This window comes from Anser anser (assembly GCF_964211835.1).
Source record: "Anser anser genome assembly, chromosome: 1".
In the NCBI taxonomy this organism is placed as follows: Eukaryota; Metazoa; Chordata; class Aves; order Anseriformes; family Anatidae; genus Anser; species Anser anser.
In genome coordinates this window covers 19247661-19270357 of record NC_139720.1, presented here as the reverse complement: position 1 = coordinate 19270357, position 22697 = coordinate 19247661, and positions in this window count along the sequence as shown.

The window sequence follows — 22697 nt, the reverse complement described above, 5'->3', positions numbered from 1 at the left end:
TGTAACAGCTGGAAGAATTTTCCTCTTATTCTACTTTTTATCAGACCAATATATCAGTATTTCAAGCAGATCATACTTTGGATATCTTCCAGTATTACATTCTAGAAAGCTTTAACTGTCTTCCATATAAAAAAAGAAATACAGATTTCAAAGATTTTTATGTGTGGACCATTACAGGATTTTTTTTCCTGCCTTTAGAAACAGAGTATTCTGTATCTAAAAAATGAAAAAATAAAAATAAAAATAAAAATAAAAATAAAAATAAAATTAAAAATAAAAATAAATGAAATGGAAAGGAATTAAATAGGAAAGGAAATAGGAAAGGAAATAGGAAATGTAGGAAATGGAAGAGCAGGGCAGGGCAGGGAAGGGAAGGGTTACATTACAGTGCGCGGGGCTGGGTGCTTTATTAGAGGTTATGGTGGTGAACAATACTGGTTATGTTCTTGGGCTGTCTTCTCTGGCAAGGACCTGTTCCTGTAAGTCTGATTGTGAATCATTCCCAAGAATAAATATATCAGCAGGTTAAGTATCTTAAGAAATGTCTTACAAAACTATAAGGAAGTTGTCAGAATTCAAATATGCAGATATTTGAACATGAAAAATAAGAGTTTTGGGGCCAATACACCCATACTGCATAGACTCCTCCAGTCACAGAAGTATAAGGCAAATCTGATGGAAGGGAAGGGAAGGGAAGGGAAGGGAAGGGAAGGGAAGGGAAGGGAAGGGAAGGGAAGGGAAGGGAAGGGAAGGGAAGGGAAGGGAAGGGAAGGGAAGGGAAGGGAAGGGAAGGGAAGGGAAGGGAAGGGAAGGGAAGGGAAGGGAAGGGAAGGGAAGGGAAGGGAAGGGAAGGGAAGGGAAGGGAAGGGAAGGGAAGGGAAGGGAAGGGAAGGCCAGGGAAGGGAAGGGAAGGCCAGGGAAGGGAAGGGAAGGGAAGGGAAGGGAAGGGAAGGGAAGGGAAGGGAAGGGAAGGGAAGGGAAGGGAAGGGAAGGGAAGGGAAGGGAAGGGAAGGGAAGGGAAGGGAAGGGAAGGGAAGGGAAGGGAAGGGAAGGGAAGGGAAGGGAAGGGAAGGGAAGGGAAGGGAAGGGAAGGGAAGGGAAGGGAAGGCCAGGCCAGGCCAGGCCAGGGAAGGCCAGGGAAGGCCAGGGAAGGCCAGGGAAGGCCAGGGAAGGCCAGGGAAGGCCAGGGAAGGGAAGGCCAGGGAAGGGAAGGCCAGGGAAGGGAAGGCCAGGGAAGGGAAGGCCAGGGAAGGGAAGGGAAGGGAAGGGAAGGGAAGGCCAGGGAAGGCCAGGGAAGGCCAGGGAAGGCCAGGGAAGGCCAGGGAAGGGAAGGCCAGGGAAGGCCAGGGAAGGCCAGGGAAGGCCAGGGAAGGGAAGGCCAGGGAAGGGAAGGCCAGGGAAGGGAAGGCCAGGGAAGGGAAGGCCAGGGAAGGGAAGGGAAGGCCAGGGAAGGGAAGGGAAGGCCAGGGAAGGGAAGGCCAGGGAAGGGAAGGCCAGGGAAGGGAAGGGAAGGCCAGGGAAGGGAAGGGAAGGCCAGGGAAGGGAAGGCCAGGGAAGGGAAGGGAAGGGAAGGGAAGGGAAGGGAAGGGAAGGGAAGGGAAGGGAAGGGAAGGGAAGGGAAGGGAAGGGAAGGGAAGGGAAGGGAAGGGAAGGGAAGGGAAGGGAAGGGAAGGGAAGGGAAGGGAAGGGAAGGGAAGGGAAGGGAAGGGAAGGGAAGGGAAGGGAAGGGAAGGCCAGGGAAGGCCAGGGAAGGCCAGGGAAGGCCAGGGAAGGGAAGGCCAGGGAAGGGAAGGCCAGGGAAGGGAAGGCCAGGGAAGGGAAGGGAAGGCCAGGGAAGGGAAGGGAAGGCCAGGGAAGGGAAGGGAAGGGAAGGGAAGGGAAGGGAAGGGAAGGGAAGGGAAGGGAAGGGAAGGGAAGGGAAGGGAAGGGAAGGGAAGGGAAGGGAAGGGAAGGGAAGGGAAGGGAAGGGAAGGGAAGGGAAGGGAAGGGAAGGGAAGGGAAGGGAAGGGAAGGGAAGGGAAGGGAAGGGAAGGGAAGGGAAGGGAAGGGAAGGGAAGGGAAGGGAAGGGAAGGGAAGGGAAGGGAAGGGAAGGGAAGGGAAGGGAAGGGAAGGGAAGGGAAGGGAAGGGAAGGGAAGGGAAGGGAAGGGAAGGGAAGGGAAGGGAAGGGAAGGGAAGGGAAGGGAAGGGAAGGGAAGGGAAGGGAAGGGAAGGGAAGGGAAGGGAAGGGAAGGGAAGGGAAGGGAAGGGAAGGGAAGGGAAGGGAAGGGAAGGGAAGGGAAGGGAAGGGAAGGGAAGGGAAGGGAAGGGAAGGGAAGGGAAGGGAAGGGAAGGGAAGGGAAGGGAAGGGAAGGGAAGGCCAGGGAAGGCCAGGGAAGGCCAGGGAAGGGAAGGCCAGGGAAGGCCAGGGAAGGCCAGGGAAGGCCAGGGAAGGGAAGGGAAGGGAAGGGAAGGGAAGGGAAGGGAAGGGAAGGGAAGGGAAGGGAAGGGAAGGGAAGGGAAGGGAAGGGAAGGGAAGGGAAGGGAAGGGAAGGGAAGGGAAGGGAAGGGAAGGGAAGGGAAGGGAAGGGAAGGGAAGGGAAGGGAAGGGAAGGGAAGGGAAGGGAAGGGAAGGGAAGGGAAGGGAAGGGAAGGGAAGGGAAGGGAAGGGAAGGGAAGGGAAGGGAAGGGAAGGGAAGGGAAGGGAAGGCCAGGGAAGGGAAGGCCAGGGAAGGGAAGGCCAGGGAAGGGAAGGCCAGGGAAGGCCAGGGAAGGCCAGGGAAGGCCAGGGAAGGCCAGGGAAGGCCAGGGAAGGCCAGGGAAGGGAAGGCCAGGGAAGGGAAGGCCAGGGAAGGGAAGGGAAGGGAAGGGAAGGGAAGGCCAGGGAAGGGAAGGGAAGGCCAGGGAAGGGAAGGGAAGGGCAGGGAAGGGAAGGCCAGGGAAGGGAAGGGAAGGCCAGGGAAGGGAAGGCCAGGGAAGGGAAGGGAAGGCCAGGGAAGGGAAGGCCAGGGAAGGGAAGGCCAGGGAAGGGAAGGCCAGGGAAGGGAAGGCCAGGGAAGGGAAGGGAAGGCCAGGGAAGGGAAGGGAAGGCCAGGGAAGGGAAGGCCAGGGAAGGGAAGGCCAGGGAAGGGAAGGCCAGGGAAGGCCAGGGAAGGAGGACTTGCATGTCTATTTGCATAATAGTTGATTTGGATTTCCTAACTTATGACTAAAAACGTACATGGTTAGGAAAACTTAGCTTGTAATGGCAATGCTAGCTACATCTGGGATTGTTTATCTGTAAGATTAAAGTGGAAAACTGTTCAATGAAATTCACACTGCATTAAAGGGGAAAAATAATTTAATTCTAACCAACTTTAAAGTTACATCAAAGAACTCAGTATGGAGATTCTTTTCTCGAACCTAAACATTAAACAACCAGATGCACAGAAGTATTAACCCTTAACTTTTAATGTCTCCAGATATAATACAGTACTGACTGACTTGTTTATTTTTATAGCAAATAACTGACCAGCGCTGAAGCTAGAACACATGCTAGTGTAAAGCAGTATTTCTGTTCAATTTGGGAGGTAATTATTATGAGTTCAGTAGACTTAACAGCTACTTAGTAAATATTCCAGAAGAAACAGTAGTTTCATTTTATTAATTGTTCCAGGAAAAAAAAAAAAATTGCATGCGATGGCATCAGGATTTTTGTTACTGTAACTAATACCTGCTTAAATAAAATATTTTTTAACTTTAAAAACAAACTCTATCTTATTAAAATTCTAATTCCTACTGAATTAGTCAAGTATTTTTTTCTTTATTTACAGGTATTTTTGACTAGATTCCATTTTTTATATAAGATGATAACAATGCATTAGGATTTTTTCAAAACTCTAATTGTAAAATTGACCTTATTAAAATTCTACTTCCTCCATAATTAAAAAAAAAAAAAAACTAATTACTTGCAGTAATTGGACCAGAAATGACATTTTCAGTTCATTAATATTCAACAAATTGTTTTTGAAGATGTTCTTGCATGGCTAGTAGCCAGTCTTCAGCATTTCTGTTCATTTCTTATTTAAAAGTCATCTGGAATAATACTTTGCATTTTAATAAGACATGTCTTTATGAATTGACTTTATTTATATGGGTTTTAATTGCTAATTAATATGTGAAAATATCTGCCTCCTGTAATATTTGTAACACATGAAATGAAAGGTGAATGTAGTAGAACAACAATTTCGCACGTGCTGTATCACTCTAAATAGGCATGAAATATACAATATTTCCCATCTATAAATTTTCATTATCTTTTCTAGAAATGTCAAAAACAGGTTTAATATGTCACAGTATCATGTACCTGAAAAAGAATCAATTTATCTAACACCATAAAGTAGAGACAAATCAAAAATAATGACATAGAAACTATTTTATTAACCAGCAAAACACAACTGAGATCATTTCAATGCGTATTCTGTTCATATTATTTGATATTTTGATTTTATATCATTTGAATTTCTATCCTGTATATCATAATTTATATCTTGTATACATTCTAATACTCTCTGTAGATCTTTCAATATATGTGTCTGTATTTACAACCTTGAAGTGCATCTCCTTGGATGTCCCTGGAACAATAAAAGCTCAGACAAACTCAGTCAGAGCTCTGGAGATTTTCCTTCCAATAAGACTGAATTGTGAGCTGGAGTGATCACTTTTAAGGGTAAGAATCAAATTGCTAATAAAAACTGTCAGATGATATCAAATATGGTCATTTTGAATGACAGGTCTGTATTAGAAATTGAGCTGAAATGACTGTGCACTTTTCTCGTTGTCAGGCATACAACCTTCATGACATCTTAGGATTTGTTTTTCCATGAGTAGATATAAATTTTGTGTACCTCTGCTTCTCTTCCTTACCCCTTCAGATATCTACTTGCATGTACCAACATTGGAAGATCAGCTGCATGGGAGTCTGCAGCTCTTTCAGGAATTTTGGAAGCTTCCACAGTTACGTTGCATCTGAGAGGGAAGTTTGAGCATCAAAATACTATACTGAAGACTTTTTTTTCCCTTTAATTTTTATTTTATTATTTTATTTTATTTATTAGTGTATCCTTTGGGATCACCTCCAATCTTCTTGTTTTCATGCCCTTTTTTCAGGGAGCCTTTACTCCATTATGTTTTTGTCAGGTCTTCTCAGTTCTCCTTAATGCTTTTTGAAACAAAAAAGTAGGTAAGGTCAATAACAAATGAAATAGGAGAGATTTTTTTTTTTTTTTCTTCATTCTTCATTCTGGATGAACCACTTTCAAACAAAACAGTTAGCTGAATTCCTTAAATAGCGTGATAGTCATTTCTAGTTTAGCCTGCAGTCTCACACAAGAAGAAGCAGAGAGAGTTAACAGCATCAAGGACTAACCCAAAGACAGTATGTAATTTAAAGAAAGACTTAGGGTTTGGCTGTTCTAGATTCTTAGCTTTCAAAATAGAACATTTACTCAGAACTGAAACTGCAAGTGTGGCAAAGTATGGAGCACCTATACATCTTGCTAGAGGCATCCCAATCATTCTACACAGATACCATGTTTTCCAGAAGGAAAGTAGTGCTTCCTGTACTCACAAGCCCACTCCCACGGAAGCGTCTTGCCCTTGTGGATGAATCAATTCTTGTTTTAGCAGGTTGCACCATATGCTCAACAATAGCTTGTTGAAACACAACACTTTGTTTTTTAAATTTCACTACCTTGCTAAGGAAACCGTTGTTTCATTTCAGTTTCTGACAAAAGGGCTGCTGGAGAATCCTGTGTGCAAGCCAAATCCTGTAGCTTCCAGGAGAATGTTGCAGAATGAGGTACAAATATGGCTACTTTTGAGATGAATGTCCTGTGAAACACAGAAGTCTCACTTCATGCAAAAAGTATCTCCTCATTCACATAGGACTTTATATTGAACTACTAAAATTAAAGTTCTTGTAAATTTCAGCACTGATCTGAATGAAAATTAAACACCTATGTAGTGACTAGACTCCTACAGTTTGAAAATCTGAACATGATTTGTTTCCTTATTACATATTTCCTGACTTTATCCATTTAAGTCATGATAATTTATAAAATTCTTAGGTAAAAAAGATGTCATCACTATAATTTCAATGATTTTATTTTTAAAAAGCTGGAAGTTCCTTGTTTTTCAAAATTCTGGTGTATGTACAAGTTTTCCTCTTTTTTTTTTTTTTAAGCATATTAGTATAGTCAGCTCATTCTCCTTCTTTAGTGAATGAAATAACATGGAGGTATTTATTAGAATATTCAAAATAATTTGTACAGAGACATAGCAACTCTGTAAGGGAAAAAAAAAAAAGGAAAAGGAAAAAAAAATAAAAAGGAAAAGGAAAAAAAAGCACTCTTTTTTAGTCATATATATGCATGTAATGGGTCTAAAATTTTAATCCTGGCATGTGACAGGAAAATTACTTATATTACAGTTTGAAATGATGATTTTTCTCAGTTCATTTCCACTGTAATCAATTAAATTAATGATGCTGTAGTTTATGCGTAAGGTATATACTTAAAATTTGGAAGTGTGTGCTACTTGAATAATTTGCAGAAGTAGACTCTCTGTATTGTATGCACCACTTTTGTTGTAAGGAAAAAAAAAAAAAAGATTAATATAGCAGAGCCTTTGTACTTTATCAGGATAAACTGTGTAAACTTCATGGCCTGATATTTATACAACATTTAGAACCACATTCACTATAGGAACATGGGCTGATATTCTGGAAGACATCTCATTGTCTCATGATAATAATATAAAAGTATTGAGAATGAAAACAATGATGCACTGTGTCCTACAAGCACTGTTCAGAGAATCACAGGGTAACTTGTGTAGTTAATTAAATCCCCATTAGCTTTTTGTAGAATAATCATAGGATAATAGAATGGTTTGGGTTGGAAGGGACCTTAAAAATCATCTAGTTCCATCCCACTGCCATGGGCAGGGACATCTCCCACTAGACCAGGTTGCTCAGTGTCCCATCCAACCTGGCTTTGAACATTTTCAGAGATGGGACATCCACACCTTCTCTGGGAAACCTGTTCCAGTGCCTCACCGCTCTCTGAGTAAATATTTTTTTCCTTATAACTAATCTAAATCTCACCTTTTTTAGTTTCAAGCTGTTAGCCCTTGTCCTATCAGTGTAGACTCTCTGATAAAGAACCCCTTCCCAGATATCTTGTAGTCTCACTTTAGGTACTAGAAGGACACTATAAGGTCTTCCTGGAGCCATTTCTTCTCCAGGCTGAACAACCCCAACTCCCACAGCCTGTCTGCACGGGAGAGGTGTTCCAGACCCTTGATCATTGTTGTGGCCCTCCCAGAGCTCAATGCACTGCTCCAGATGGGGTCTCATGAGAGCTGAATAGAGGGGGAGAATCACTTCCCTTGACCTGCTGGCCATTCTTCTCTTGATGAAGCCCAGGATATGGTTGGCTTTCTGGGCTGCAGGCACTCATTGCCGGCTCATGTTGAGCTTCTCATCAACCAACACCTTCTCCTCGGGTCCTTCTCCTCAGAGCTGCTCTCAATCCATTCTCCACCCTGTATTTTTGCTTAGCATTGCCCTAACCCAGATGCAGGACCTTGCACTTGGCCTTGTTGAACTTCATGAGGTTCACACCAGACCACTTTTCAAGCCTGTTCAGGTCCCTCTGGATAGAATCCCTTCTCTCCAGTGACTTGACCGCACCACACAGCGTCGTGTCATCGGTAAACTCGCTGAGGAAGTACTCCATCCCACTGTCTATGTAACTGGCAAAGACATTAAACAGCGCTGGTCCCAGTACTGACTGCTGAGGAACACCACTCATTACTGATCTCCACTTGGCCATGGAGCTGTTGACCACAACTCTTTGAGTGTGACCATCCAGCTAATTCCTTACCCACCACGTGGTCTATCTGTCAAATCCATGTCTCTCCAATTTAGAGACAAGAGTGTCATGTGGGGCAGCGTCAAATGCTTTGTACAAGTCCAGGCAGATGATGTCAGTTGCTCTTCCCCTATCCACCAATGCTGTAACCCTGTTGAAGAAGGTGACCAGATGTGTCAGGCATGATCTGCCCTGAGTGAATTCCTGTTGGCTGTCACCAATCACCTCCTTATTTTCCAAGTGCCATATTCTTTGAAACAAAACTGAAAAATTATGACCTGCAGAAATGACAATTTTCTCTCCTAATCCAAAGAGATAAATGCAGTGGCCTAAATCTTTGAAGGTTTTGAAGGTGTATTAGGAAACCATAGTCTATCCCCTTATATTGTTATCAAATACTGTGATATTTTGAGAGTCTATCACAAAACCAGAGGTTATTGATTTTTTTTTTTTGTTTTGTTTTAAAATAGGAAAGAGTAATGTTTTACACAAAAGGCTGAAGCTTCTAAGATTTATAATGTTTGTTACTTTTAAGTACCTAAAGAGAGGCTTATTTACTATAGTTTGTGAAGATTTAAAACATACTGATAATAATAGCAGTAAACATAATGGTATGTCTGAAGATGCCTGACATTCTACTAAGAAGCTGGTATGAAAGTTACCCTATGCAAAGCATGTGTGAAGCAAGAATATAATCTCCCTTTATGACTGAAGATATGCAGATATGCTACTCATTCTAGTACCTTCAGAATGACCTTTAACACTGTCTACAATGCTGACTTTTTTTTATGTTCTTCATCATTCCTTTACTCCCTCTAAAAGAAATTGATAAGTAGGTCTAGTCCACTACCTGAGCTTTACTCCCACTTCTCTTTCTTAAGTCATTTTTTCAGGTGTCAAATGCATTCATGAGCAGATTTCATTCTGATTAGTCTACTCTGCATATTTTTAAAATTTTTGATGTTACAGAGTAACTGAAGTTCTATATTCTTATCCATTTCTGTTTTGTCATGATTTCATAGAATCATAGAATCATAGAATATCCCAAGTTGGAAGGGACCCATAAGGATCATCAAGTCCAACTCCTGGCACCACACAGGTCTGCCCAAAAGTTTAGACCATGTGATTAAGTGCACAGTCCAATCTCTTCTTAAATTCAGACAGACTTGGTGCAGTGACTACTTCACTGGGGAGCCTGTTCCAGTGTGCAACCACCCTTTCAGTGAAGAACCTCTTCCTGATGTCCAGCCTAAACTTCCCCTGCCTCAGCTTAACACCGTTCCAGTGGGTCCTGTCACTGGTGATAACAGTTTGTTTACTTTTTCCTCAAAGCAGTTCCTTTCTGCAATCCCTGATCACAGTTGCATGTAGATATTTTTTGTAATGCCAGATAATATCTTTTTTTTTTTTTTTTTTATTTTTATTTTTGTGGATGAGTCCATTAACAAATAGATTGCTGAATGGCACCTTACATCTGTCAATGCCACGCTAACAACCACACAGTGGTAGTCTGCTCTACCACACAGCTTAGGAAGTAGAACATGCATCCCTCTGTGCTTATGTCCACTGCTGTACTAGTGTTAGTGCATGTTTTATGAAGCCAGAAATAATAGCACATACTGACCCATAATTGAATGAAAGAGATTTGCTGAACCTGATTAAGCTTTCAGAGTCATGCACTGGCAGCTGCATATCTCAGCCAAGCTGTAAGTGCACATGTTCCCTAATACTTACTTGCAGATTTAGCTGTCATGTCCTAGGTCAAAGGATACACTCATGATAGAGCAACCTGAAAGTGCCTGACTGAATAATAATTAGAATTAATAAAATACTTTGCAAAAAGGACGGCTGATAGCTTTGCCAATCTCAGAATATATTGTGGTTGATAATTAATGCTTTGGTCTGCAAATCTCTTCTGCATCGTTTAAATTACTACTTCAATTTAATTTAAAATCCAAAGTCAAACTCAAAACATGGGGCCAAATACCAAATACTGTTACAAACTATTCTACATTTATCAACCTTACCACTTCCTATTATGAAGGAAGTCACTATATCAAACTTTCAGCTTTCATAGAAAAAATGAGAGTTTTGTATGTTTGTTTGTTTGCTTGTTTTTGAATTAATTTATTTTGTTCATTTAAGAAAAGCATAAACTATGGGCTTGAAGCAGCAGAGAATCAGATATTTAAAATATTCCCAGTTTTCATTAGTTAAAAATCTATTCTGCTTTCTGCCTTGGAAAACCACACTTGAAATAATCATAGAATCATAGAATGGCCTGTGTTGGAAGGGACCTTAAAGACGATCTAGTTGCAACACCCTGCCATAGGCAGGGACACCTTCCATAGACCAGGTTGCCCAGGGCCCTATCCAACCTGCTCTTGAACACCTGGAGGGACAGGGAATCCGCAGCTTTTCTGGGCAACCTGTTCCAATGCCTCACCACCCTCTGAGTGAAGAATTTCCTCCTAACCTCTAATCTAAATCTCCCCTCTTTTAATTTAAAAACATTTTCTCCCTGTCCTATCATTATCTGATATTATAAACTTTTCTTTAGTTCATTCTTTACCTTATTTCCTCTCTGTAGTATGCATTAGGGAAACCTTTAAGGCATAAATATAGACAACAGTGCTTTAGTTTAAAAGTAAGAAAATTAACAGCTTTATGCTAGACTTCAATTTGATTTTGTTTTAATCAACAGAAGGCCAAATGCTTATAAATATAACTGAAACACAAATACTAAAATTCTTTTGCATTCATAAAATGTACTGCTAGTGTAAATATTAAGAATATTTCCTTAATCTCTACACTTCAACCAAATATTTTTGAGGATTAAACCTCCTTTCTGCAAAAGACCTAAGTTTTGTGTTCTTTCACATCATATAGGAAAGGAGCTATGAAAAGAGGATACATGGTACTCAGAGCCATTTTTATTGAACATTTTTTGAAAAGTTTTCTATGCTTTGGGATTTTCTATAAACTGGCAATTTATTCTGAATCCATGTCACATGGGTACAGTATGTGAAATTCTTCTAAAACTATATGAATCAGAATAATTTGCTTTGTAGACAATATAAACAAAATTGCCTCCAGGTCTAAATAACTTCATAGATCAATAGTTTATTAGGCACTCTTTATTTTAATCCATAGCACTGTATTTCTGAGTTGTAACATCTCTTCTAATTTTATACATGTCACAAAGAAAATGTATCACAAAGAAAAAATTCCCATAGAAAAACAAATATTAATGTTAATTAACAAGACAAAGCATCAGAAGAGCTAGAAACTAATAGACCAATAGGTTGTTTTTAACTTGTTTTTTGATCCTGTTAGCAGAAAAGTTAAAAATAAATTACACTAAATCCAAAAGGTCTATCTGAATTCTCTTTGTATGTATATGCATGCACTTATATCTTATACATATTTCTGGGCAAGTGTATGGTTGTGTTTATAGTAAGTGCATATATATGCATAGATGTTATATATGCATCCTGTTATATATTTTATTACAGAAATTTATCTGAATGAATGTTATGTTTGTATCTATGTTTAATAGTTAAATATGCTTGTCTTCTCCATGTAAAGAACTCACAGAGCTTTTTGGTAAAAATACTGATAGTATTATATTTTATATGTAATATGAAAGTTTCTTAGGAACTTAAAAATAACAAGTAGCAGGTTTCTGCTTAACTTATTACTGAAAGAACTAGACCTTACTTTAGAAAAGGGTATTATGAAACCTTCCAAGATATCTTTCTTTCAGATCTTATTGTACCAATCTATTTTACCTAGTTACTCCCACTGCACTCTAATAAAATACTTCAGCTTGGGCTCTAATTGCAGAGTAGGAAAAGGTGTTTCTTTTTTACCAAGCACTGCTTTACTATGAGTGGCGGAATGAGTTATTAGTCATTGCAGATGTTCTGGTATCTTCTACCACCTTCATGCCTGTTGTCAAAATCAATCGGTTGTCAAAGTTAACATGTAAAATGTCATTGTTGGATTCTAAATTAACTGGCACATATGGCATTTCACATTGCTCAGAGCAATAGCTACAGATTTAGGAACATTCAAATGCCAGCAGCAGCACATTCAGGACTCTTGTTTCAAATAATGTCTACAAGGGTCTCTTTTTTATTTTTCTGAAAAAGGAGATTCTGAAGCAATGGTCTCAGCTTCAGGGAGGTTCTATTTTGCATCAATTGTGCCAGAATCCTGTAAAAAATTGACATTGTAATTGTCCAAAATAACAACATCCACAGTTTTTTTTGTTTGTTTGTTTGGTTTTGTTTTGTTTTTTTTTTTTTTCTAGTAATTAGCATCAACTTTAGGTCCTGCTTGACAAACCTGATCTCCTTCTATGACCAAGTGACGCGCTTGGTGGATGAGGGGAAGGCTGTGGATGTGATCTACCTTGACTTCAGTAAGGCTTTTGACACCGTTTCCCACAACATTCTCCTCAAGAAACTGGCTGCTCGGGGCTTGGACTGGCGTACGCTTTGTTGGGTTAAAAACTGGCTGGATGGCCGGGCCCAAAGAGTTGTGGTGAATGGAGCCAAATCCAGTTGGAGGCCGGTTACTAGTGGAGTCCCCCAGGGCTCAGTGCTGGGGCCAGTCCTCTTTAATATCTTTATCGATGACCTGGATGAGGGGATCAAGTGCACCCTCAGTAAGTTTGCAGATGACACCAAGTTAGGTGCGTGCGTCGATCTGCTCGAGGGAAGGAAGAATCTGCAGGAGGATCTGGATAGGCTGGACCGATGGGCTGAGGCCGACTGTATGAAGTTCAACAAGGCCAAGTGCCGGGTCCTGCATCTGGGGCACAACAACCCCAAGCAGCGCTACAGGCTGGGAGATGAGTGGTTGGAAAGTTGCCTGGCAGAGAAGGACCTGGGAATACTGGTTGATAGGCAGCTGAATATGAGCCAGCAGTGTGCTCAGGTGGCCAAGAAGGCCAACAGCATCCTGGCTTGCATAAGAAGCAGGGTGGCCAGCAGGTCTAGGAAGGTGATTGTCCCCCTGTACTCAGCTCTGGTGAGGCCGCACCTCGAGTACTGTGTTCAGTTTTGGGCCCCTTGCTACAAGAAGGACATGGAGGTGCTCAAGAGAGTCCAGAGAAGGGCAACGGAGCTGGTGAGGGGTCTGGAGAACAAGTCTTATGAGGAGCAGCTGAGGGAGCTGGGGTTGTTTAGCCTGGAGAAGAGGAGGCTCAGGGGAGACCTCATCGCTCTCTACAGGTACCTTAAAGGAGGCTGTAGAGAGGTGGGGGTTGGTCTATTCTCCCACGTGCCTGGTGACAGGACAAGGGGGAATGGGCTAAAGTTGTGCCAGGGGAGGTTTAGGTTGGATGTTAGGAAGAACTTCTTTACTGAAAGGGTTGTTAGGCATTGGAATGGACTGCCCAGGGAGGTGGTTGAGTCGCCATCCCTGGAGGTCTTTAAAAGACGTTTAGATGTAGCCCTTAGTGATATGGTTTAGTGGAGGTCTTGTTAGTGTTAGGATGGAGGTTGGACTAGATGATCTTGGAGGTCTCTTCCAACCTAGACGATTCTGTGATTCTGTGATTCTGTGAACTCTGGTAACAACTTGAAAGAGAGCTTATATTTTAGACAGACATATACTTAAAATTAGAGACAAATAAAAGACATTTCATTATGACCCAGAGCTTGAAATACATGTAGGTATTTCTTTGATTCAAAGATATATCATACAGAAATCTTTGAGGCAAGTGTACTTTGATTTATATATAAATTAGGAGATAAGAACTTTGGTGAAGATCTGATTTCATATTCTTTAGTATTTTAATCTTGTTTCTCATGCACCAATATGAGACCAAACAATACTGGAAAAAAAAAAAAAAAAAAAAGAAAAGGAAATTGAAAGTGTTTGGTGCTTAAAATACTTAGTGCTTTAAATTCTCCTTTATAAAGAGAAATAATATAATGTCTACCTTTAGTCTAATCTCTTGAACTCCTTGTATAGACATTCCCTCTAGGGTTTGATTCAGATCAATTTAGATGTCAGCTCTGAGACACTTCCTTTAGGAACATATCTCTAACTAGAAATACAGAGTAATTACTTACTACAGGGAATTGACTTTAGAGTCACTGGACAATAACATTAGCTTTTGTGAATATTTTCCAAGTATTCATTTGTTTCCAACATTTGAGAATGAGCAGTGATCACTAATCACTAAAAGGAGTCCAAAAACTTATTTAAATATGTGAAGCATGATGTTCTTTCACACTGCTGATTTGTCCAACATTATATTTTACTACTTTTACTTGTAATGAGTAAAGTTATACACCTTAAGTACCCTCACCTAAAAAGAAGGGAACAGTATTGGAATACTAGAATCTGTCCTTGGCCATAAAGCAATTTCAAAATGATAAGCAGGCACATAGCTTTTCAAGGAAAATCTGAGGCAAAGAAACACCTTCTAATTAGAATAAGTTCCATTTTCATAACAAAATGTATTAATAATCTACCTTTCTCTCCCAGATTCTATCAGATCTTTTGCAGAAAACAGTCTCTTCCCCAGCAGTATCTTCCCTCTCCACCCCCCACCCCTTAGGAATTTGTCTATGATTTATTTCCCATCTGAAGTTAGAATCAACTGTTTGAAAAATCATAATAATCTCCCCAATAAATTATTGCAATGTTACAAACACAGGATTACGACTTTCAAGAAACAGTAGGAGTGGATCAACTCCAAAGCAACAAATATCCATTAGGCTGGTAAATGTTCTTAGAAACAAAGTAAAAATGCAACAAGTGAAAAGTTTCAGTAACATATAGGTCAGTAAATTTCTCAAAATATTTCATGAAACATCACTTTATTGTATTAAAGAAAATATCAGAGATTGTAAGAATGGAGCACTGTACTTTGGTACTTTATAGTCCTGTAAGAATGAATTACAGAGAATGATATTTTGCAGGATTTCTGAAAGACTGAATCAAATATTTTCCTAGAGATGGAAGACACTGTCTTTTGAATGACATTTGGAGGTCAAACATCTCTTTTACCAGTACAAATTAGCTTACATACCAGTGTGGGAGCATTCTTTGTTCCCTACTTAGTGACTAAAAGCCAAGAAAAAGTCCTATTTTGTTAAGCCATGTGTAAATACGGGACATCTCAGGACTCCTGTCATACCTATACTGGAATAAAGAGACAAGGAAGAGAGGTTAATCTCTGAACTGGCATCTGAATGGATTCAAGTTTGATATACCTGCTCTGAGCAAACTAATACTAAAACAGTGTATATTTGCACAGGTGTAGTTCTATCGATGTGATTGCACCTGTTTAATCATACAGTGTTGTATTTCTGTGGAATTATTTTGATCTGTACTACAGTTTTACCAGTTTGGATGAGTGTTTCTTCACAATGTTTTTGTTTGTTTGTTTGTTTGTTTGTTTGCTTTTTCCAATGCAAACATAACTTCAGAGATGCTATGATATAATGGAAGGTGACAGGAATTTGTTTTTCCAGACTTCAAACATATTTAGTGGCAAGGTTTTTTTTGTTTGTTTCTTTGTTGTTGTTTTTTTTTTTCTGTTGTTGTTTGTTTTTGTTTTTCCAAATTTATTTGGATGCAAGAGTACAGTATTACTGACATCCTCACTGAAAATCTATGAGTTAATAATAGATAGCTTTCCTAATAAGGAAGAAATTTACTTTCTCACATCTTTCTTTGCAGCCTAATAAGCTGCTTAATATCATAGCAGTACTTTCGATCATTAATTCTTATTGATTACTTATTCCTGCCAGAGCAGGCTTCCTTATAACTGGAGACATAACAAGACCAGTGAGAGACTAAAGAAAGAGAAATAAATTAAAAGTGGATTATTTTTTTTTTCAGCACCATTCAGGTAAATAATTTTTGCCATAAGGTTGTCTGATGATAAAACAAACAAACAAACAAAAAAGCTGCTTTAGATATGGAACTGAAAATTTATCATGGATTTAAAACATAGATATGGTCTATGAGTGATAGAAGGCCAGACAATGGACTTCTAATTTATTCAATCACTTATTCTGACAATTATCTCTGGTGATTTTTATGCGGCTATCTGTGTGAGGAAGTGGTGGAAGCTAAGCCTCTACTATGTGATTTCACTTTATTCTTTATAATGACAGTGGGTATTCTTTATCAAAATACCTTGAAATTTCAGAATAATACAGATAATGCACATATAAACATAACAATGAGTGGGGAAAGGAACAAATATATGTCAATAAATACTCACTTTCTGCTACCCATGTTCTTCTTCATTAAAACCTGAAGTGCTCAGATCAATGAAACAGTCATGTTTAACACTGTAATTAAACAGACCCTTGAACACAGAAAACTAATCTGCCACTGAAAATCAGTGTATCTATATCTTCTAATTCCCATTTTTTTGTAAGCTTGTTATAATTGATAACAAACTTAATTGTCATATTCTTGAAAATAAATATCTACCCTCTTATGATTATTATTAATAAGAATAATAAATAAATCTTTCAAACACAGTCATTAGCTATATGAGAAAGATAGTCCCAGGAAAAAAGATCGTCTTAACGCTCCCCATCCAACCTGCTACTTCCAATGGAATTTTAGTGGGTCAATGAATACAGCTATCTAATATAATCTGAGAACTCACTGATTCACTATGTAATTGAAGTATCTCAAGATGAGTAAAGTATCTGTTGAAAAACATTATCTACTACATTCCTGAAGCACCTGTGAAAACAGAAATCTTTTCTTCTCCTTAGAATCTCTCTCCGCAAATTACAGTTGCCAACTCCATGAGTGTCCCATAGCATCATCACAGATGGACATATGAATGGTAACTTCCAAGAAAACTTCAGGTTCAATAAAAAGTGAACTACTTAAATTGTCTCCCTAGGTTCTAATTGACTTTTTTAGAGGAGGCATCCTTCCTCAAAGGTAAGTTATTCATCATGGTGCTAGTTACAGTTGGATCCTAAGTTGTTTTCATTAAAACTTTTCTGTAATAAAATATTGTATTGGTGGTACAGGAGTTTACACAGAGTTAAGGACTTTTCTACTTCCCATGCTGCCCTGCCAGCAAGGAAGCTGGGAGTGCACGAGAAGCTGGGAGGGGACACAGGCAAGACAGCTGACCCAGACTGACCAACAAGATATTTCACAGACACTAGGAGGAAAATTAACTCTACCCTAGCTGAAACCAGGAGAATAACACATTGATATTTTCAGTTGTTGAGAGTCATTCTCACACAGAGCTATGGACTTTTCTGCTTCTCGTGCTGACCTACACAGTCAGGACAACTGACCCAGACTGACCAAAGAGATATTCCATACCATATGACATCATGCTCAGCAATAAACCTGGGATAAAGAAGGAGGAAAGGGGAGACATTTGGAATGATGGCATTTGTCTTCTGAGGAAACCATTACGTGTGATGAGCCCTGCTTCCCTGGAATTGGCTGAACCCATGCCTGGTAATGGGAAGTAGTGGATGAATTCCTTGTTTTGTTTTGCTTATATGTGCAGCTTTTGCTTTACCTAGTAAAGATCTGGTAGATCTTTGATAGAAAAGTCTTTTGACAGATATATTCTAAATGAAATCCCCATCTCAGCTATAAACTTCACACTGTCTACTATTAAGTAGAAAAGTCCTTGACACTGTGTAGGCACTGGTCTCCAACAGCTAAAAACATTGGTGTGTTATCATCACTGTTTTCATCTGAAATCCAAAACACAGCATCATATGAGACTCTTTGAAGAAAATAAACTCTGTCTTAGCCAAAACCATGACACACACAGAGAAGTAATTCACTTTTATTTATGTGCTGCTATGCTGAAGGTAATTAAATTTGTTGCTTTCATGTTTCAAACCAATCTTTCCACACAGTACTGTGCTAAGTTTGTAGCCATCCCTGTTTGCTTGGTATATGTCTGTTCTTTTCTTGTATAACAGGTTAATGAAGAGTCCTACTGTCTTGGAAATAGGTTTAATCTTTGATTAAGGTTAGAATTTCATATACATGATGCATATATATTCAGTTTAGGATGATAGAATATTCTGAGTTGGAAGGAACACACCAGGATCATTTAATCCAACTTTTGGCTCCAAAAAGGACCACCCAAAAATCAAATCCTTTGTCTAAGACCATTATCCAAATATTTATTGAACTCAGGAAAGTTCCATGACCATTACCCTGGAGAGACTGGAAAGTTTTTCTAGTGCCTGACCACTCTCTCAGAGAAGAACCTTTTCCTGATATTGAACCTGAACCTCACCTGAATACAGTTTTATGTCATGTCACTGGTCATCAGAAAGAAGAGATCAGTGACTCCCCCTTCATTCATCTTCTTGAGGAAGCTGTAGACTGCAATGAGGTCACCCCTCAGCCTTATCTTCTCCAAACTGAACGAAGTGACCTCAGCTGCTCCACATATGTCTTTCCTTCTAGACCTTTCACCATCTTTGTAGCCCTACTTTGGACACTTTCTAATAGTTTTATGCCTTTCTTATATCATGCACACAATACTTGAGATGAAGCCACAGCAGCAGAGAGCAGAGTGGGACAATCACTTCCCTTGACTGGCTAGCTATACTGTGCTTAACACACCTCAGGATATGGTTGGTCCTTTTGGCTGCCAGGGCACACTGCTGGCTCGTATTCATCTTGCCATCAGCTAAAACCCCCAGATCCACTTCCACAGGGCTGCTCTTGTACCACAATCTGTACATATATACAGAATTACCCCATCTCGGTTGTAGAATCCAGTACTTGCTCTTGTTAAATTTCTTAGTCAATGATTGCCCAGCCCTTTAATTTCTCAGGATCTCTGTGCAAGGTCTCTCAATGAAGTCAACATATCCTCCTAATTTAGTGTCATCCACAAACTTACTTAGTACACCTTCAAGTCCTGCATTCAAGTCATTTATATGAAAACATTAGAGAACTGGCCCTAAAAAAGAGCCCTGGGGAGCCCCACTGTTGAGTAGCTGTCAGCCTGATGTAACTCCCTTTATTATCACCCTTTGAGCCCAACCTGTGATCCAATTTTTCATCCATTGTACTATATACTTGTTTAGCTGTATACTAGACATTTTGTCCAGTAGAATACTGTGAGAAACAGTATCAACAGCTTTGCTAAAATCCAAAAAGACAACATCAAATGGCTTCCCTTGGTCAACTAGGGGGGTGAACTTGTCATAAAAGGAAATTAAGTGTGTTAAACAGGACCTTCCCCTCAAGAACCCATGTTAGCTATGACCAATGATTGCATTATCTTTTACGTGTTTTTCAGTAACTCCCAGAATATTTTTCTCCGTAATTTTGCCAGGCACCAAAGAGAGACTGACAGGCCTGTAACTACTAGGGTCTTCTTTCTTACCCTTCTTGAAAATTGGGACTGCATTTGCCAGCTTCCAGTCGATGGGGACCTCTACAGATTCCCAATCCAAACTTTTAAATTCCAGGGTTCAAAAAATGATATGTTTGATATCTTATGTTTTACATCCACTTCACCTCTTACAGTTTACTAAAGCTATAATAATCCTTACTAGTGATTTATATCATTTGCTTTAGAAAGAATGGTATATCATAACGAGGAGGCAATTAACTGTCCTTGCAGAAGGTTCTTTGCTCACATGATAGGCACACCTCCACATTGTTTCTCCATTACCATTATGGTTACATTCCATGTTCTTCAATGCTAGAGATTTATCACTCATTTTCCTTCAGTTTGAATTTGAAAGGGAAAAACAAATAATATATATGTATATATTAATAAAACAATACATATTGTTGTGTTAAAGGATGTAGCCAATTAACCGTTGTGGGTCTGGTCAGATTCAGGGTACTGAATTATCATGGTCACTGATTCACCAATAATGTATTAACTGATATGGGTCTGGTTGGATTCAGGGTACTGAACTGTCACGGTCACAGATTCACCAACAATGCAGCACACACTCACTCTAGTCGTGTTCAATGAGAATTATCACAGCTAGGAACAATGCAATTAAGTGCAATTTATTACAGCAACAGGTACACAGGTTCTTTGGATTGCTGGCAATAAATTCACTGCCTGCAAAAGCAAGCTAGCATGCATGAAATAAACAGGTACACAGTCTGGCTATTAACACATTAAAAGGCACAAAGACTCTATAGATTCCACAGAGACACCTGATATAACCAAGTGTTCAAATCTTACCCTACGGTGTCCCAGTGGGGGGGGGGGGTGGGGGGAGGGGTGGGGGAGTGGGAAGAGGCTCAGCCCGTCGACTGATCCCAGATATCGGAAGGTATCCTTTATGATGGTATCTTCCCTAACATGCCCTTTCTCTTAAGCCAATTTATATTATTTTCTATCTTTTCAGTGGAGCTTGAGAGACTCTAGTCAAACATATCTTGGTTATGATTGGTGAAAAGTTTTCCTGTCTCCGTTTAAAGGTATAGGCTCAGAGTGCGTGCTCAGTGAGGGGTGGACGCACCTCGGGGGTGGGTAGCTTTTGGGATGGATGTTTGTTTTGGTATTATAATGATATTATAATGAGCAAAAGTTCACTAGAGTACAGCATTTTGTCAAAAACATGACAGGTCATTTGCTCAGGGTAGCAAATGTGCATCTTATCGGTCTTTGTGTGCCCAAGAACAATCGAGTCCCCATCTGATCACAGAGACTAGCCACAGTGTCTCCACTCCACTCCTCTCTACGCTCTATACTGTTCCTTAGAGTCAGCACACCAGGTTCCCCTAGTGCAATAGCATCTAAGTTTGGAAGCCTAGGGAATGCTTAGGTAATGCAGCTACAGTCCACCCTGAAAGCTTCTTCAGTGCTATACATTTTCTTTAAAATGGGAATATTAGTTTAATTTTCCTAGTCAGCGTAGGCAATTACTCCACACATATTCAAATGTCTCTTCCTGTAGGAAGTTTCCATTTCCTGAATAAATGTTTGAACATCTTTGCAGCCTTATGAAAGGTAGTTGTTTCACTGTTAGAGAGCTTTTAGACAGAACTTAGTGCTGCCCTTCTGTTGTCAAGATGGGCATAATGAAGACACAATAGCATGGAACTTAGACTTAGACAGATCTACTTACATCAACCACCAATTTTTGGCTATTAGGATATCTCCCTCCTTACCTCTGTCCTCTGCCTTATGCCACCTCTAGTCTCTATCATACCTTTTACTAAGTGTTTTTAACATATAAAAAATGCAATGATGTGAATCTTGGATAAAAAAAAAAAAAAGAGAAAAGAAAAAAAAAAAAGAAAAAAAAAGGTTTTATTTCCATGATCATAAATATAAAGGAGATAGCAGTCCTCAAGGATGATCTGTATTTATGTGTGAAACTCTGTTAGCAAAACAAATCAAATGCTCTGTCCTGTTTCTTACTTGTCATTCACCACTCTCCTAAAGCCATCAGTCAATAATTCAGAGACAGAAATGCCATGTGATTTAGCTACACGATGACAAGACAGTGCGTTGCAGGATTGAGCCTTTAGTGAGACACCCAAAAGTTAGACTTTGTTTGGCCAAACATATCAAACAGTAAAGTATGCCAAATAAATTTATAAAAATCAAAGCTTATTTGTGAACAGAAATGAATAATTCAGTAACTGTAATAAATAATTAAACCTGCCCTGGTTTAAAGACTGAGCTATGCCTTCACCTTCAGAAGCAGTCCCAGCACACCAGTATTCAGGCAGAATGATAGGATCAAATTGGGAAGCTTTTCCTGATATTGGCTCCCAAGCTATCCTGATCAGCAGCAAGAGGCAGTTTTGAAGTCTTCAAGACAGTTAACAGCTTTCATGAGAACTAAAATGCATTTTAGCTAAGGTGTTGCTATTATCAATATTAATTACACAGCTTCAGAGGCCAAGTTCTATCCTCTGTTTCACTGGTGAAACACCCCTGACTTTAATGGGGCTTTACAAGCAGGTCTGAGAACAGATTCAGGCTTTTTGATTAAAACTATTTTCCTTCCACCTACTATAACCTACTATATTTTACCACTCTCCATTTAGAATAAAGAGCATAGTTAGCTAAATTCTGCTTATAAGTGAATATCTTTTCATTTATTTATTTATTTATTTATTTATTTTTTTAAGGACACGCAGGAGAGCTGTGACCAATTTGAATATCTTTTAAACTTACATATCCTTATGTATATATGTGGATATACACATACAAATACATGTATCTATATCTGTGTATGTGTATGTATATATATTTACATTTATATATATATTTACACACAGAATCACAGAATCAGTCATGGAATCCTAGAATGGTTTAGGTTGGTGGGGATCATAAGGATCATCCAGATCCAAACCCCCTGCCATGGGCAGGGATGCCTTCCACTAGACCAGGTTACTCAAATCCCCATTCATTCAACCCATTCTTCCTTTTATCAGTGACACACTTATAGAAGCATTTATTGTTGCCCTGAATGTCTCCCTATATATTGATGTCCCTGAATAGATTTAATCCTTTCAGGGCTTTAGCTTTCCTAACCTGATCCCTGTCTGCTTGGACAATATCTTTGTATCCCTCCCAGGCTACCTGTCCTTGCTTCCACTCTCTTTAGGCCTCCTTTTTCTACTTGATTTTGGCCAGGAGCTCCTTTTTCATCCATGCAGGCCTCCTGACATTTTTGCCTGACTTCCTCTTTGTTGGGATGCATTGCTCCTGAGCTTGGAAGAAGTTATCTTTGAATATTAACTATCTTTCTTGGTCCCTTCTTCCCTCCAGGGCTTTATCTTGTGGTATTCTACCAAGCATGTCCCCGAAGAGGCCAACGCCTGGTCTCCT